The 17,053-nt window shown below is 43.0% G+C and overlaps 1 protein-coding gene and 1 long non-coding RNA gene across 8 annotated transcripts in view; one reads left to right on the top strand and one right to left on the bottom strand.

Moving 5' to 3' along the window:
• The window catches only part of SKAP2 (src kinase associated phosphoprotein 2), a 433,571-nt gene that overhangs the window by 315,006 nt on the left and 101,512 nt on the right, over positions 1–17,053 (top strand). The gene's annotated exons all lie outside the window — the stretch shown is intronic.
• The window catches only part of LOC138261877 (uncharacterized), a 374,610-nt gene that overhangs the window by 272,934 nt on the left and 84,623 nt on the right, over positions 1–17,053 (bottom strand). For 4 of the 5 annotated variants that reach the window (XR_011199167.1, XR_011199165.1, XR_011199164.1 and 1 more), the window contains exon 3: positions 1,448–1,606. This is a non-coding gene — a long non-coding RNA (uncharacterized lncRNA). Of the gene's footprint in view, positions 1–1,447; positions 1,607–13,845; positions 14,224–17,053 lie in introns of those variants that run through there. The other variant, XR_011199168.1, reaches the window with a different exon arrangement.

Genomic DNA, 17,053 nt, shown 5'->3' with positions numbered 1-17,053 from the left:
TGGTAAGAAGCGCCTTCTTGTAAACCCACATGGTTGCTCAAAAAGCAATGGTTCCACTTAGCCGTTGCCTAAAATCCTACCCTCTTCAAGTTAGATTAAGGTGTTTTAAAGTATCTCTGTATGGTCAAATGCTTATGACAAGATCCATATTGACAGGAACTCCAACATCTATGCTTGACCCAAGTGTTGGTCTATCCATGGTTTGTCCATGTTTCCTCAGTGGTCAGTAGGAGATCTGCAATTGCATGGAGTAGTTCTGCTTCACTTCCTTCCATCTAGATCTAATTACAGTTCTGCTTCCTGTAGTACTACCTAAAGCTAGTTCAAATAAATATATACATACATAAATATATATATACATATAAACAAACACAATTGAAATTCTGTCAGTGAAATATGATATGGCATTGTTCTGATGCAAAAAAATACATTCACGAATATTGTGTGACCCCCAACATTATAATCAAGATAGAGCTTAGTCCCTCTACAGAAGAAGTGGGTAGTATATCTTCAGAACCTGTATCTATAGATTACAGTTATAACTGCTTAAGTATTGCAAACCTTTAACATGCTTGGCTTTCCACTGTAATATTTTCTGAATTTAAAAATACCCCCACACAAGGGCATGTTGAATCAAAATTAATTTGCAGATAAGAAAATAACTTTATAGGTCTGCAACATCAGGGCTTCTGCTTCATGTTATAGAAAGCCTTGAAATATAAGCTTGGACTTTAGGGGCTTGGTTCTGAGATCACAGTCATCCATAGATAGGATAACATTATGAGCAGGAAGCCTCTACAGGTGCAATACATTAAATTGCATTTTTGAGATGTAATGATAGTGGCATACGTTGAGGTTCTTCCTTTGGATCATCATTGTGATATTGACCAACAACTGTTCCAAGTGATATGATGTAGAAGTTAAATCAATATCAATATCTACGTAAGGTGAAGTTTGTCAATTCACCAGTTTCAACCCGGTCTTGCTAAAGCATACAAATGAACATGCAGGAGGAGCAAAATATCAAGAAGGGGATTCTCCTTCAGGGTAACACTGAGAATTTGTTACAGTCAGGGTGTTAGATCCCTGAAGGCCAGAAAGGTTGACACTTTTTCAAACAACTTAGTTTTTTCTCTATGTGCAACTTTAAGTATTGTTCACTCTACTCACCCCCTTTTTTTTAAACCAAAGTAAAATTCTTTAGGAACATTTAAGAACAAAACAACATTCTGACATTAAACTTTTGTGTCAGTCCCATTGCTTTAGTACATTATTGAGAACAATAACATGTTCCAGAATTGCATTATTAATCTTAGTTTAATGAGATACCCATACATCTGGGAAATCCATATCAAATGGGATACCTAGGACCTAGGTTCCTGTTGTGCGATGCTCATAGTGTTAGTGATGTGACCGTTCAAGAGTGAGTTACTGTGCAGCAATTTACCTGTTTGGAAATTGGAATCATTCAGAAAGAAGATTGCTTGATAAATCTCTATCCGGTCATTCAAATCGTTTCCAAAAAAGGTTAAACATTTTCATCAGCTTTGTCCTTTGGATATGGCCTTTCATGGCATTCCAGGTTCACCTTTCACATGCTTGCTTCCTAGGATTAAATAAAGCATTGAAGACGGTTTATGTAGTAACGTATAGGTTCCTTAATGAATGCTAGTTGAGTAGTTTATCTGATGATGCCCTGTTTGATTTATTTGATTAGTCAGCCTGCAGTATGGTAACATTTAAAATTCGAGCTTTTGAATAATTGCTGAAAAAAACAGTAAAGCTTTACCTTGCCCCTCTTCCATTCTCAATGTCACACCCAAAATGTAGTGGATTGATAATTTATGTAGGGTTGCAAAAAAGATATTGCTGGACACCTTAAAAAACTCAACATCTCTAGAGAGGTCATTTGTTTGTAGAAGACTGCAGTGTAAATACTAGACAAATCACTGGCTAAACCGATAAATCAGATCTCAAAGGGAGCGCATCATCAATCTCATATTTTAATACTGGGGGATTATGATTACTCTTAATATGTGCAATGATGACCAAGTTCATTGTATAATTGAAGTTAATAATTATTGTTCACAACTTAGCACAATACAAACAGCCAGGTGTTTAGTTAGATGTAGTTATGCCACTACATTTCCTAAGCCATGATTCACCATTAATTCACGAGAAACTTGACACTGTTTATCTTGTCTACTATCAAAGTTTGGTATGCACTACCGCTAAGTAGAGAATGCCTCCATATTAAATAAGAAACTGCTGGAATGTATATTAGTTGTTTACAGAAAACACTTGTATTTGCACAGTCCACTAACATTATTAACCTCTAGCTGAATTTGTAGCTATCTCTTCGAGTATGTAGTGCAATTGACTGATGGGGCTGCAGCTCTATTTTTAAAGTAATTCTAGATATGAACGAGCAGTAAAGCCATTCCAGGTGACATTCACCCTTGATTTGTAGTCATTTTCCCTCAGGCCTCACACTGACACACGCCATTTGCTGATATTTGTCCCATGGAGATTCTTCTGTTTTTATTCCAAATGATTCCCTCCCCATCTGCCGGCTAACCGGTGTTTTTGGTACTCTTCCTTACCCCCTTTCGAAAAGCGGCTTCTTTTGTTTCTATTAATGTCCACTGACCTAATATGAAGACTGGCTTCTGTGGTTCACATTTTAGGTCGAGCGCGCAAGCGCTGTGACATGTTGTAAGTATTGTGGTCTTTTAATTAAACCCACTGCACGCCCATCACTTTCACTTGTTTGTGGGCTTGCCTTCCGAAAATCCTTAATCCTCATTGGTAAATGCTTTACGTTTGTCCCTCCTTGGGGCGGTTTGGTTACCGCCTTGCAGATGGCCCCTGCTACATGGATAATTGCATGATTACCAATATGTTTGACTACGGGCAAAATTATTTTTCTTTTCTGTCTCTCCTTCCTGCCCATACTCATGGTGGCCATGGCGCTTTGAATCAGCTCGCTCGTGTCAGCTGTTTTACTTTTAATTTTCAATTTATGTGGCAAGAAAAACAAGAAAAGTCCAGCCAGGAATTTACAATGCTAATAGCTCTAACTCGAGCAAATGCGAGACTCATTGCATTGCAAATACTTGTTTAGGTATCTTTTTTACAGGGTGTGTCCCTTGATGCCCTTATCTCATTGTATCGCAGTCTGCAACATTCTGCCACTTGACGCTACTGCTGTGTGTCTGCTATAGGCGCAGTGCAGGTGGCTGAATGTCCGGTGCGGGGGCTGACGTGGCAACAAGGCCGCATGCCTCCAAACTTACTCCTTGCACATATTGTTAAGGAATTTGCATGGAAAATACTTCACCTGGGAGTTTAACTGAAACCCGTACCTTATGACCCCAAAAATCTCTGCAACTAATCTTTGATACCACTCACAAGGGGCTTGGTATACAAACCTGTAACAACATAACCGGATGGCCTGTAACACTCAGGCCCTCATTCCGAGTTTGGCGGGCAGAAAAGGCCCCTATTCTGAGTTTCCCGCTGGCCAGCAGATGGGAAACAGCCCACAACATTGACGCTGGCTCGTAATTGAGCCGACAGAAATGTTGCAGTGCGTAGGGTGCAATAGTACCCATCACGCTTTTCACTGACTGCTAAGCAGACAGTGAAAAGCACGACGGGGCTGTCCATAGGGGTCCCTGTACTGCCCATGACTAGTGCATGGGCAGTGCAGGGGCCCCCGGTACCCTGTCTCCGCCACCTTTTAAATAGCGGTGCAACCGCCATGTAAAAGCCAGTAGAGAGGGGACACGTAATCCCCAGGGCAGCACTCGTTGCAGCGCTGCCCTGGCGGATTAGGACCGCTGGCACCACCAGGCCATCAGCTGACGACAAAGTGGTGGTGCTGCAGCTGACGACAAAGTGGTGGTGCCGGCAGTCCGACCGTGGCTTGTTCACCACAGTCATAATGTGGAGGCCAGACCGCCTCATTGGCAGCGGTCTGACCGCCACTGCGAGTCTGGCGGTCCTAGGATTGACAGACTCGTAATGAGGGCCTCAGTCAATATCAACCAACTTGTTTGTAACCAAGCCACTTTCCAGGATAGGACCTTCTGTCCACCCATCGCTGTATCATTGTCAGAGCAGCAAACAATGTACTAAGGTTGACATGCATAATGGGGTGGTTTAGGAAATATTGCTCCTGACCACCTTGCCACACCCCATGAAATTGTAATGAATTCCACCTGATTACAAATCCTGTGTGCTGTAAAATGCACATTTTTGCCCTAGCTATAAAAAATACACCGTTCTGAAGGTGGCCACCCCCGGCTTCATCTGGAGTGAGTCGTATTACTTGATGCAGTGCTATTGTGCGTCGTACTTTGGAGCTGGGACTGCAGTATGTTCCAAAGTTGTTCTATGCTCCTCTTCTGTGCACCAATTTGACATGATAATTTAATGTGGACATATACTGGTTAATCGGTGTCCCTTTAAAAAAATCTGATCACTACGTCTTAAAGTGCTGTGGTCGTTTTCTCTAAACTTTACCCACAACCCTGCATGCATTCATTGCCCCACTAGCAGAGAACATTGAAGCATTTCAAAGAAATGTATAGTCTCTGTTTGAAGTTTCTTTTCATCTCTTCCTCCTGCTAATGTTCTGCACTAAATACAATTGTATGTATTTGTTCTTTACATACAATAATGGAATGGATTTTGCCATTTTCTGACCATTTCCAGCTTTATAATTGCTCCCCGATGACTGTGTGTCTCTTAGATTTTGTATGTGTGCGCATTTCAGTGGAATTGATTTAAAAACCCCAGACTTGCTGTCTTGCAACTAAACGAGTCCAGTGGAGGAAAACATACCCTTCTTAGCACTTATTGTATTGTATGTCAGAGGAAGTGCTTCTAATACATTTTAAAGGGGCGCGGTAATGTAAGCTAAGGAAAGGGGCAGGCACAATAAGGAATTTATTTCATATTTAAAGGAGAGAGAGCGAGAGAGAGTAAGTGGGCAGGAGATGCAAGTTCAAAAAGCGACAGATAGTGAAAGAGGGCGATGGGGAAAGTAAAGTGAAAGAGTGATAGGAAGGGAACCAGAAAAACACCGAGGTGATAGGTACAGAGTTAGAGAGAGAGAGAGAGAGAGAGAGAGAGAGGACTGGAAAGAGGCTAGAGAAAGAGAGGATAAGAGAGGCAGGTCGAAGGACAATAAAAATACACAGATGAAGGGAGAGCGGAGGGACTGAAAGAGTGAGAGAGGCGGAGTGCAAAAGAGATCCTGCCTCTTCACACCCCTACGCCACCAAGACGAAACAAGGCAAACGAGAGACCATGTGAAGGAGCTTCTAATATTAAGGTACAGATTCAGTCATTGAGGGTATTACGGTTTCTAAGAGTTTCTAGGGTTATGTGCAGTGTAGAAAGGAATGTAATCTATTATTCGGGGCCCTCAGTGACATTAATGCCCACTCTCACCCTAGGTTTTTTGGCTATGATTCATCTTTTCCATACACCCACATCTGTCACAAGTTCGACTTCAGATGAGAAGCCCGGAAATTCCTGTGACAGCGTAACTTATTGTACCTAGAGAGATTCCGCATTTCCAGAAACAAGCATCATCAACAGGCACCTGCATGGACGAGGAACATCCTTTTAAATTGTATTTATGGCAAAGCCAACATGTCTCAACTGTGGAAGAGCTATTGGCTTTTCTAATGTCCTTTAACTATGTTGCAGAACAGTGCAGCTGCTCTGCAGCATGGCGTAAAGTTAGAAAAAAGTGCTATTTCGCAGAGGGATGTTTTGTACAACCCATTCATATACCGTGGAAACACACACAAAACAAGGGGATAATGTAATTACAACTGAAATTACTGACAACCCACATATAACATCAAAAACATAACAAATACGTTGAATAAACCCATACATTAATAAGAAAATAGTTGTCAACATTACACAGCTACACATAATCTGATGTAGCATTGTAACAGTTCATGACTTTCTTGCTGAAACAGGGGCTTCTACAGTTCATGAATTGATGCGTGACTCTTAACATATTGAGCTAAACACCAGAGGATGCTTGTGTAGTTCATGTCACAACTTGCTGGTTACAGGGATGTGGGTTATTTAAAGTTCCATATACACATTCCCCATATGCCAGTCTTTTTCTTTAATATGCACTCCCTGGCGAAAAAAAGCTGTCAACACGTTTCAGCCCTCTCCTCTTTCCAAGGGTTCTCCTCAGGATGTTGAACCGGTAAGAAGATCCCTTCACTCAGTGTGTCTTTCAACATTGCAATAATCCTCATGTATTTGTGTATTTTCAGTACTCTGCATTGCTCAGTGGGGAAGCAGGCACTCCTTCACCAATCTCCATTGCCTTATTACGTAATGAATGGCATTAAATCTTATAAGTAGGGAAATTAATTCAGTGAGTTGCGTGTCACCGTGCCTGGACCACCGTAAATGAGGATTATTGCAATGTTGAAGGACACTGATTGCATGAAGTGAACTTCATACCAAGATCTTACATAGCACCCTACCTGATCCTGTTCTAGTGTTGCTAGATGTAAGTGTCTCAAATGTCCCCTCTCTTTGATAATTCAAAATGAGTCTAAATATCACCAGGCTCAAATATCCTGATTTCAAAGAGATCTTAAATCAGTAGATGAATAATACTGGTAACCTATCTTTGGTAATGAGGTTTTTGTTCGATCCTGTTGGAATGATTCCAAAGGATGCTGTCACAGAAATGCACCTCCTTCTTATTCAACACACACCTTATGACATCCCAAAGAGAAAATTTATGAATTAGAACCGTGTGAAGACTTGATAGATCTGAGGACTGGTTTAAAGATAGCATCTCATGGACAGCCAAAAAATATTGTACCTAAAGCTGGTAGTCATTTTTTGACAGCAAGGAGAGACCTTCAAACTTACTGACCTACTCACTGTAATGAGAACAATCTAACAATATGTAACTGGGGCCAATGTTGGTCTCTGGCTCTCTGATGAATAAAAGGTTGTTCTGAAACCTGAATCAAAATCTGTACGTAAGCCACCTATTGTTTGTCAGATAGCAGTATAGAATATTTTAGGGTATGTTGATCATCCCAGAAGGGCTTGAAAAACTGAATGCTCTCTTACTCACAGACGAAATCAGAGTGGCAATTTGAAACCTACATAGAGGCAAATCTGCTGGCACCTGTGATGCCCATATAGAATTTTATCACCACTTTGCCAACTAAGGCACCCGGGAATGTGTACAACTTCTTTACAAAGCCATGATCAGGAGTTCAGTCTCAGCTCTAAGATCTCTGGTGAGACGCAATTCTCTTCTTGCAAACTGCAATGATTTTTGTTGAAAAATGTAAAGTAGCTGGTAGTACTGAAATCACTCAACTGCTGAAAAAGCATGTGAAATGTTCAAATTATTTTCCTGAGATCAAAGCATTCTACAAACTAATGCTCTCTGACAACAAATTGCATAATCTGACTTTAGGCGTGACAAGTACATACAAGCTGAATGGGGTGTAGTACTAAGCTATACTAACTTTCGCAATGCTTTGGTCGATGATGTTTTTGGTACGATATTATGGCTTCGGTGAACGCGTACTTTGCAAATAAACTTATATTGCAATTCCGGAGTCGTCTACGACGTCCTTACCTCAGTCCAAGTGTTACCCTTGACAACGACACCGTATCACGGGTTTCTGAAAAGAAAAAACAGCCCAGGCCACAAACGTCTTGTGAAGCAAAAAACTTTTATTATGGTGGCAACATAAAAACCCAACGCGTTTTGGAAAGCTCAGTTTCCTTGATCACGGGTAACCAAAATACACTCATTACACCATATTTAAATCCCTGTGCCTTTGTAAAACATTAAACATAAATAGCAGACTATCATGACAGTCTTCATTGTTAGAAATAGACAGAAGGTCGGCCATCTTAAAACATGTTACTAATCGGCTAATCATCTTACTTCTCTTACACAACCGATGTTCAGGCCTTTACATCTTAACGTTATTGTTGCAACATAATTCATTACTTTTACTGCTGCACATATACTTGTTACATATGTCTTTAAATTAATTCATCCACCAATAATATTAATTGGTAATTTTTAAACTTTTTTACTTTCATGCAACATTATAACCACCCCAGTGGGTAAAAGGATGACCATTCCTTGCCGCAGTCCTCAATACTACTGTTAGGGCCAGATGTAGGTAGCGTTTTGCATGGTGCAAACTGCGAAAATCGCAGTTTGCGCCATGTAAAACGCGCATCGCGATGCTCATTCCTATTTTGCGAGTCGATACCGTCTTGCAAAATGGGAATGTGACTCGCAAATAGGAAGGGGTGTCCCCTTCCTATTTGCGACTCGCACTGCAATGCTAAATTGCTTTGTGACCGCGAACGCGGTCGCAAAGCAATTCGCAGTTACCACCAGTGTCACACTGGTGGTAACCCATTCGCAAAAGGGAAGGGGTCCCCAAGGGACCCCTTCCCCTTTGTGAATGTTGCCAGAAATGTTTTTTCAGAGCAGGCTGTGGTCCAATGGACCACTGCCTACTCTGAAAAAACAAAACCAAATGGTTTCGTTATTTTTTTGTATTGCAACTCGTTTTCCTTTAAGGAAAACGGGCTGCAATACAAAAAAAAGAAAAACACAGCTTTATTTAAAAAGCAGTCACAGACATGGAGGTCTGCTGTCTCCAGCAGGCCACCATCCCTGTGAGTGCAGGGAATCACAATGGGGTCACAAAATGCGACCCACCTCATTAATATTAATGAGGTGGGTCTTTGCGACACCATTGCGATTCGCAGATGGTGTCTGAGACACCGTTCTGCATCTGATTTTGCGATTCGGAAATTGCGGGTTGCACCGACTTGCAATTTCCGAATCGCAAAATGGGAAATTGCTACATCTGGCCCTTAGTTCCCTGAAACATACTGTTACATATCGCCTTGCTGGTACTAGAAAGACTTGTGGGCTTTGTTAAAGGATACAGTAGCTCTTTTGTTGTTCAAGGACAATATCAGGAGAACAGGTTAATCTAAATTCATGTAGTCCATCCTTATACCATACTTTTAAAATTGCACACCCCACCTGTAATTAAAACATAGTTAAAACTCCATAACTGTTCAAACCAGTGTGAGCTACTTAGATACAAATATAAAACTGTTTTAAAAGTTTGGTATAGCGATGGACTACATGACTTTGGATTTCTTTTAGTTTTTTTTAAAAGGCCCTGGGGGATGTGGGCCCCAGGGCCCAATGAAGCTAATTGATAAAATATGCCATCAGATAGCAGCAATGTCAAGCTAGACCTATAAAGGGATGTTTAGCATACCTAGCTAGGTCATTTTAAAGGGAAATTTAGAATAGTCGTGCACTAGTATTTGGTGTATTTTGCCATTAATGGACATACTATTTTGAGGTCCATTTAGAATATGTGGGAAGCTGTAAAAAAACGTGCAATGCGTGCAAGGTGTTTTTCAGTGCATTTAAAGCTATTTTTTGCATTAAGAGAAAAGTACTGCATTCCATGCCTATTAGTACAAGAGCACAAGCAAAAAGCTGGTGCTAATTTTACCCCAATAATTGTGGAAAAGGAGACAGAAACACTAATTGCACATTCATCGTAAATTTGTGGTAATGTACATGGTTGTGGTAATGGTTTTACTGAATCGGTGTATAATAGCAAAACATCTCACATTCTGTCAAGGATTTCATTGGTAGGGTGGTGCTTATTTTTCCCAAATGTAAGTGCTTGCATTGATGTCCTGTAACATTCCTCTAACTCTTTAAAACGATAAACTTTTCAGTTTTGCTTGATCTCACTAATGATATTGACTCGTAACTCCTTTCCAGAGTTATCAAACCCGGTAACGTTGATAACTGCGGGGAAGGAGGTGGCTATAAAAATAAAAGGATCACAAGTGGGATAGTGAGGGTCACCTTATATTTGAGGAATTACTGGGAGAATCACCAATTTGATTCCCAGGTGGTCACAGTATTTCATCTTTAGACTCCCTCTGCTTTCAGGCAGAGTCCCTGAGTGAGCACTAAGAGGTAGTAAGGGGCTTTTAGGGTTCATGGAAGAACAGCTTAAGGTATAGTAAAGGTTTTTAAGATTCAGGGATGGGTAACACTAAGATGTAGTCATGGGTTTTTAGGGTTCAAGAAAGGGTAGAGGCAAGGGATAGTTAGGGTCTTAGGGTCAAGGGATGAGTATCATTAAGGAATAGTAAAGACTTTGTAGGTTTCATGGAAAGGTAGCATTAAGGGGTAAGTGAGGTTTTAGGGAACAGGGAAGGGTAGTGTTAAGCTGTTGCAAGTACTTTTTAGGGTTCAGGAACGGGTGGTATTCAGGGATAAAAAGGGTGTTTAGGGATCACCTCGTTAAGGGGTAGTAGAAGCTTGTAGGCTTCAGGGAAGGGTAGCGGTAAGGGGTTTTAGGATTCAGGAAAGGATTACGATAAGAGCTACTAAGGATTTTTAAAGTTTAGGGATGGGTACTATTAAAGGGTAGTAATGAGTTTTTAAGGGTTCAAGAAAGGGGAAAATTTAAGAAGAACTTAGGGTTTTTAGGGTTCAAGGATGGATAGCATTATTTGTTAGTAAGGGTGTTTTAGTATTAAGGGGTAATAGGGAGTTTTTAGAGCTAAGGTAGGGTAGTGGTAAGATATTGCAAGGGGCTGTAAGGGATTCGTAGGGCAAAGGGAAGGGTGGTGTTAAGGGGTAGCAGTGTTTGTTTGGTTCTGGAAAGGGTAGCATTAAGGCATATGATTTTTAGGGTTCAGGGATGGGTAGCAGCAAGTAATGGTAAGAGTTTTTAGGGTTCTGGGATGAGTAGTATTAAATGGTTAGAAAAGCTTTTAGTGATCAGGGAGGAGTAGTGTTGAGTGGTAGAAAGGGTTTTTTACGGTTCAACAAAGTTACTGTTAAGAGGTAGTATGAGTTTTTAGGGTTTAAGGATGCATAACGTTAAGGAGTAGTAAGGGGATTTTAGAGGTCTATGAAGATAGTGATAAGGGGTAGTTGAGATGTTCAGGGTACAAGGTTGGGTAGCGTTTATGGGTGGCAAGGGGGTTTTAGGATTCAGGGAAGGCTAACATTCAGGGGCATTGAGTTTTTTTTTTAAGGATTTACAGAATGGTATTTTAAAATGATACATTGAAGTACATTGCATAAGTACATTAATTTTATTTAATATATAAAGCATTACATTTGAGGTAAACTAAATACAATATTTGTAATTTAATGTGTTAACAATAATTTAAAATTAAAAGCAAATTAACATTTGGTAACAGAGGAGTTTTAAAACGTCTCTCTAGCTCAACAACCTTAAAATTCGGAATTAGAATTGGAAAAAACACCATTGTTTCAAGGAGTGTCAAGTTAAAGTGTCTCTGAAATTGATCATGGAAAGGGCAGGAGGGAGATGGCTGGTACTGCAGTACAGCAACACATTCTTCCTGACTGCCCTCCTCCCTAGTGCACTGTAGCCAGAGAAAAACAAATGACATAATTATCTAATTCTCTAGGATACCTATGTTATTGCAGTGGCATGCGTTTGGCATAAAGGTCAAGCTCTGTTGTAACACTAAAGCTGGTCTTGATATAGAGTATTGGCTCAGGCAACTAGATAAACAAATGATTACACTTAATTATAGCTCTTGGAGAGGAAGCACTTCTTCTGTGGAAGCACATAACTTCTGCTCGAATAGAAAGTACTACTATCTATCAGTATGTGGACGGAGCCAAAGCCTGTCCCTGTAGTACTCCTGAAAACTATTTTTTAGGTTGATCAGATTAACTCTGGCATCAGCTGCCCTGCTTTCAGTGGAAGTGTGTTGCTGTACCTGTACGCGGCTATGTTTGGTGCTGAATTTACTCCAAGGCTGTACTGGAGTAAAGTTACAACTGTTTTAGGTCCTTTTTAGCTATAATAATTTTACTTTTTAAAATTAATTTAATTTTTATTTTTATTTTATTTTGATTTTACAATATAAAAGCAGCACATTGATAGCTCCACAAAGGTTCATCTGTCAATAATATATCTTCTAAACACAATATACCTATAATGCAGAGGCTCTTACAGCAATGACAGTACAACAATATATTGCCATGTATACAAATCTGCAACTATACAGAGGCCAAGCACTGCCAGATATATATACAGAAGAGGCTGAAGCCTCCATTGCCAAGTTTTAGGCCTGCGGCTTCCGTGCCCCTTTCTAAGTCATTTTAGCGAGTTGACCCGCTCCTGCTATTCCGTTATTGCCCACCCATGGATTCCACAAAGGGAAGTCAAGATGAGAGGATCCTCTGCCACTCCCAAAACGGTCCCAAAATTGCTTTGCCTTTCTTAAGAGCTCTGTGGCCTCTTCTCTCATAAATGGCCCTTTCTAGATTAAAATTAGCCAGCAATCGGGCAAGCCACTGCTGACAGGTAGGGGGGTCCTTATTGAGCCAGCATGACGTTATATACAGGCGTGCCACTGTCATGGCAATAAATACAAATCATTGAGCTGCAAATGGAACCCTATCATTGCATATTCCAAACAAAATAAGTTGAGAGGTCAGGTCAACATTAAGACTACGACATGCATGAAAAAACTATAAAAACTCTCCCGATAATGGTTTAGGGCCAAGGCAGCTACCAAACATATGTAAAGAGTTGGCCTTTAAATGCTGGCACCGGGGACAGGAGATGCCTACTGTCCTGCCCCAGCTGCTATTTTCCGAAGGGTGTAATGCAGATTGAAGATAGTTTAAAAATGCTGTACCTGAAGATTGGCAGATATTAAGGTAGTTCTAATGACTCCAGAAAAGACCGCTCCATCGCCCCCAACTCATCATGCCATTTTTTAGTGTGTTTGCCCAGGTTATCCAAGGTGAGGACATTTTTAGGGGCCAGATGTAGGTAGGGAAAAATTAGCGACTCGCAAATTGCGATTCTTTGCGACTCGCAATTTCCGACTCGCTAACTGCAATGCAGGTAGAAAATGCGAGGACACTTTGCGACTCGCACACGGAGTCGCACCGCAGATAGCGAGTCCGCTGTTTGCGAGGTCGCTTTTTGCGACTGTGCAAAAAACGGACACGCAATTTGCGAGTGGGTGTTGCAAACTGCGACTGTGCTGAAAATTGAATGCAGGTGCTGCAGAACACTCTGGAAAACACTTCCTGGCACATGATGATGACATCACAGCCAGGAAGTTGACAAATACACCTGGGAGGAGGGAGGACCACACCCATTTCTACTTCAGCACAGCAAACAAACAGAGCTCCTGCAACCATGGCTGAAAACCCAAGGAAGAGGAAACTTAAGTTTGCTGAAAAAGAATTGGAGGTGCTGACAGAGGAGTGCTGTCAGCACCATGACCAGTTGTTTGGCAGGTCAGCCCTCACCGTGACAGAGACAGAGAAGAGAAGACTCTGGCAGGAGATCCAGGACAAAGTCAACTCCCTGGGGGTCAGCCACCGGAGTGTGGAAGAATTTAAAAAAAGGTGGTACACCTGCGCTCCCGGACCAAGGAGAGGGTGGCAGAGCGGCTTCGGGAGATGAGAGGCACAGGAGGGGGACCATCGACAGTACCACCACCCACACCCCTGGAGGAAAGGGTAGAAGAGACCCTAGAGCCTGAGGCTGTAAGCGGGATGGGAGATCTGGACACCTCTGAGGCAGGACCATCAACCGGTGAGTACCATGTGACATGCATGTACCCTCATTAATGCCATACCCCCACCCACCTTGTACAAAGGAGCATGCACAACCAAAATAGCTCCATTTCAGAGTAACAAACACCAAAATGATGCATTATGGGCAATGTAGTCAAGTAGGCAGTTCATAGGCAATAGTTTATTAGGAAGTTGATAACAGATAGTAGATACTGACAGTGTGTTCCCTATGTCCCACAGGTCTCCCACAAGACACCCCCACCAGCCCAAGCAGCCAGGGGCCACTGGTCAGCCAGCAGGCACATGAGGGAACAGGACCAGCCACCACTGCTACCTGCACCACCGACACCATGTCCCCTCAGGAAACATCTTTTGCAGTAGTGGTGTGTGAGCCTGCACCAGGTACGAGCCAGAGTGCCACGGGAGACAACACAGGGCCTCCACCGCTTCGCATGCGACGTGGAACATCAACATCAGAGCGGCAGGCAGAGTCAGGGCATGCCTCCACATCACCAACCGAGGCCGCACTTCTACGGGGTCAGCGCCTGCAAACACAAGAATTGAGGAGGATTAGTGGGGCATTGCGGCGCTTTGAACGCAATCATGGCAACAGTATGCAGCTGGTACATTCGGAGTTGCAGGTGATCAGTACCAACATGGGTGACCTTGCACTCTCCATGCGCCAACTAGTGGCAGGACTGCTAACGCAGACTGAGAGTGCACAGCGCAGGGACCGCCAGCTGCTGCACCGCCTGGACAGGATGTCCTCCTCAATAGTAAGGCTGGCTGTGAACACAACAGGTCTGTCTAGGCGCACAGTCAGCCTCCAGGTGGACATGGGGCACTTTGCTGGTGACGTGGCACGGGGACTGGGCCGTCTCAGCCATGCTATGGACCTCATGGAGGCACGGCAGGTGGCCAGGGGCACAGGTGACACGCCACAGGACAGTGAGGAGGGCTCCACTGTCAGCAGTGTCTCTGCCGGTGACACCAGGGTACTTCGCAGTGGAAGCACAAGGCAGGGCACTGCTGACCCCCCTAGTACCAGCCAGGCTGGCCGAGCCCGCCGTAGGGTTTGAGCTCCACACAGTCCTGGGGTTGGGGCACATGACGCCAATGTGTCCCATGCCAGGTGGACTATTGAAGCCCCTGAACTGTTCCTATTGTACATAGTTTTGTTATTTGCATTTATTAAATCACTTGTTCTTTCCACTTAACACCTGGACTCTTTGTGTGTGACATTGGTGAGTATGGTAAAAGTGAGCACATATCTTCCAAAGTATTGGTTTGCAATGTGTTCCAGTCTCAGTCTGCCTTGATTTGCGATGCTCCTATCCCCATGATGGCGATGTGGTAGCTCTTGATCCTCAGAATCTGGGTCTTCAGGGGTGAGAGGTAGCCCACGTCTGGTGACAATGTTGTGCAGGATAGCGCATGCAACAACTATTTTGAAAGCTGTTATTGGGGTATACTGGAGGGCACCTCCACTTCGGTGGAGGTATCTGAACCTTGCTTTCAGCAGTCCAAAGGTACGTTCGATTATGTTCCTGGTCCTCGTATGTGCACTGTTGTATCGCCTCTCGGAATCATTGCTTGGTGTTAAGTACGGAGTTAGTATCCATGGACGTAGTGCATATGCACTGTCACCTGTTTGGCACAAAATGTACAATGTTAGCAAGGCATGGGTGGTTTGCACATTGACCTGTGTGCATGTCTTCAAAGTGTATTCAGCTCTACCTAGGAGGTATCCGTCTCCAAACTCCCCACGTTCCAGGCGTTGGTGTATCCCTCTGTGCCTACAAATGTAGGAGTCATGAGTACTCCCTGGAAATTTGGCAACCATGTTAGTGATGACATAATGGGCGTCACATACCACCTGTATGTTGAGTGAGTGGGTACACTTCCTATTGCGGAACAGATATTCCAGGTTTGCAGAAGGGCATATTTGTATATGTGTCCCATCTACACACCCTATGACATGGGGGAAGTTGGCAATCCTGTAAAATTCCAACTTGGTGCTGTTGATTTCTGCCTCATTCCTGGGTAGGTATATGTATCGGGACATGTGTGTGAGTAAGGCGTCTAGGAATGCCCTAAAGAACCGTGAGAGTGCACTTTGGGATACCCCACCTGCCACAGCAATGACCCCCTGATAGGTGCAGTGAGCATAGCACTTGCACATGCGTAGGGATGGTGCAGCCGCGCACAGTCTGGCGTTCTAGCTGTGGTTTGAGTAATTCTATTAGATCTAGTATAGCTGTGCTGCTAAGTCTATATTTATCATATATTTCCTCCTCAGTTTGCTGGAAGAGTGTCTGCCTTGTTCTGTATATCTTCTCCTGTCTCTGGTTCCTCCTCCTCCTCTGCTGGGCGGCGTGGGCTCTCCTCCTCACTGCTATCAGGTATATCTCCGCCATCTTGAGTAACCCAGATGCCTTCTGGGTCTCCTTTTATACTTTGGTAATGGTTACCACCTGCTCTGAGTTAGTGGTAAATTGTAAGTGCAAAATGGGCTTTTTGCGACTAGTCGCAATTTGCGACTTGCTATTGCATATGGTTTGCGACTCGCAAATTGCGACTTCCTATTTGTGGGTCGCAAATTTTGCAAGTCGGTAAAGGCTTGCGTCGCATTTTGCGAGTCAGAAATGGGATTTTTGCATCCCATTTCCGATTTTGCGGAGTCGCAAATTGCGATTCGGGCCATTTGCGACTCGCAAAAGTTTGCTACATCTGGCCCTTAAATCCGTACCTAGTTAGCTAATAGAGCATGACTCCCTCCTGACCAGATGGACTAACAACTCAGACTACTGAAAGCCGCGAGCAACGCACCCCTCGCCCTTTTCGACTAAAAAAACCCTAAATTGCAAGTACTTAAAAAAGTCCCTTTGGGGAATCCCAAACATATCTTGCAGCTTTTCAAAAGAAACTATTCCATGATGTGGAAATAAATCCCCCAGCCTCTCAATTCCACAGGCCATCGAATCTAAAACAGGGTAGCCCCTGAAAATCTCTAGTAGGAGTGGGTTGCTCTGTATCTATATAAAATGGTGATAACGCCCCAGTTTTTACGAATCAGAGCTCAAACTTTGGGGGCCCTGTTACCCATCTTGAACCAGAGTTTTTAAAATAACTGGGTTCAACCTGCTGCAATAGACTATCTATAGCAACTTTCCCTAAAAGAACCTCATGAATGGAAGGTATGCAGGTCTGTTGTACCGAGTCCCTAAAAAGAGCACCCTTTTATAGGAGACCGGCAGCCCAATAATACAATTTAAAGTCTGGTATGGCCCAACCCTCTCTCTCCCTGGCTAGAGATAAATACTTGAGTCCCCGTCTAGGCTTGGAGTAAGCTCAGATACACCCTGTGACTACCCT

The sequence above is a fragment of the Pleurodeles waltl genome, chromosome 10 (genome assembly GCF_031143425.1).
Source record: "Pleurodeles waltl isolate 20211129_DDA chromosome 10, aPleWal1.hap1.20221129, whole genome shotgun sequence".
Classification (NCBI taxonomy): Eukaryota; Metazoa; Chordata; class Amphibia; order Caudata; family Salamandridae; genus Pleurodeles; species Pleurodeles waltl.
This window is presented reverse-complemented; position numbering and strand designations above follow the sequence as displayed.